At 33.9% G+C, this 1982-nt stretch overlaps 1 non-coding gene across 1 annotated transcript; it reads right to left on the bottom strand.

Moving 5' to 3' along the window:
- Positions 1-245: 245 nt before the first annotated feature.
- On the bottom strand, positions 246-329 carry TRNAL-UAA (transfer RNA leucine (anticodon UAA)). Its single transcript has one exon. It is a non-coding gene; the product is annotated as a tRNA-Leu (tRNA).
- Between the last annotated feature and the right edge of the window lie 1653 nt (positions 330-1982).

Raw genomic sequence — 1982 nt, 5'->3', positions numbered from 1 at the left:
CAGAGAAATACGAATGAAAATGATTAGGATTTTCTCAAACGAATAAAAACTTTCCACCATCAATTGGAGCGAATGTATATAATGCGCAGACGCCAGAATATATATATTTAAAAATTTATCAAAAATATAAAAAATCGAAAGATTAATTATAATAAGAAAACAAGTGGGAATAGATATGCGAGATAGAGAGAGGCCTTTATGGATAGAAAACTAGCGATAAAAATTAAATTAAAAAAAAAATATTTTGCTAAGTGTGGGGTTCGAACCCACGCTCCCAGACGGGAACCAGAGCTTAAATCTGGCGCCTTAGACCGCTCGGCCAACCTAGCTTACGAAACTGGATGGTTACATTATTAGTGAATTCGGAGGGCCATTGAATTCTTTTACATTTGTTATGAATGTTTTAGTAAGCACGTGCTCGCGCTCCGGCTCGCGCTTCACCAATAGAATATCAATTTTGAGGCATACGTATGGCGATGTGAAAAAGCGGCGGCCCATGATTTGGAAAACTTCAATTGACGGACGACATCATTTGACAGTAGGATAATAAAATAAATCGACGACGTGGCTCGGGGGGATATTTGAGCGCTGCTCGCGTGGTCCGTTTTTAGCCCTAATCTCATTATAAAAATTCACGAGTTAATGATGGTTAACGTTAAGCTATATTTAGATAAAACGTGAATGGAGAGCGATTCGCTGTCTCAGACTACTTGTTTCCTCGAAAGTGCAGCCGCAGACGTAATGACGAATCCAAGTTAGATGACTTCGGGACAAAATAAACTCGGGAGTTGAAGCAACGCAATCACTTTATGACTATCCACGACAATATGTAGTTACACCAGTACGTTAAACGTAGTTGCAAGCGGTATAAAGGAAATGGGATAGATCAACGAGAGGATTGCTTCAAAATAATTTACAATGATTGCGTAATATAAGTATTTATCAAATACAGAAAGTGCTGATTAAATCTCTAAACTCTTAATTGCGTAATGTGCGTATTGAAGATGCTTGTGATAAATAAAATATTTCTAGCAAGTGGATAACATATTAGTGATGATTTTATCTATCTATCTATATATCTATGTATCATTACTTAAATATACATACATATGTATAGGCAGATAAATAAAATGGAAAAAATTCGAATCTAATTACATAAGTACGGAAACGAAGAATAATGCTTAGTGAATTACATAAGAAGAAAAAAATACCGCAAACACAAACCGTTACATCGTGTAATTCTTTATATTAAAGGATTATTCCGACTCTGCGGTGAAAGGGTGAGTTTCGTTTTAAAAAGAAACTTCTAACAAAAGATCGGAGGGTATCAAATGCGAAAAAAGTCAATATCACGCAAGGGTAAATACAAAACATCTCACGTGTGTAGTTTTATTACAGGTATTGTTCATTACTTAGATCGACGCAGATGCTACACAGGTAGTCATCGATACGGATTACCACTACAATCTCAAGCAAAATAAATAGAGAACCATTGAAGGCAGCAGAAAATTGCACTCGACAAACTCTTAAATTATATTGTGCTATAATGAATTAGATAATACAAATAATAATACAATAAATCGTCATTGAGGAGATTTATAATTGTACGGAAAATGCATAATCAAATGACACTATTTTCTAACATATTATATTATTTTTATTTATGTCTTTGTCATAGTAATTAATTGTTTGACGTTGGAATATAAGTACACGATTACGTAGCACGAATAATTCAAATTTCAATGTTAAAAGCGTTAGGTTACTGAACTCTTGTCATACCTTAATGGCAAAATTAAACGTGAATCGTATTTGTTAGAAATTTCGCGATTATTGAAAGTAGAAAATAAAATAAGGAAGAACCAATGTGAATTTGTTGATCGAGTCGATGTTATAGACTGCGCATGAAATTGAAAGTAAATCAAAGAGAATGAAAAGGTTGAATATCCTAAAAAGATTAACAACAACAACAACAACAACAACAA

Source organism: Ceratosolen solmsi, unplaced genomic scaffold (assembly GCF_000503995.2).
Source record: "Ceratosolen solmsi marchali unplaced genomic scaffold, CerSol_1.0 scaffold2, whole genome shotgun sequence".
NCBI lineage: Eukaryota > Metazoa > Arthropoda > Insecta > Hymenoptera > Agaonidae > Ceratosolen > Ceratosolen solmsi.
This window is presented reverse-complemented; position numbering and strand designations above follow the sequence as displayed.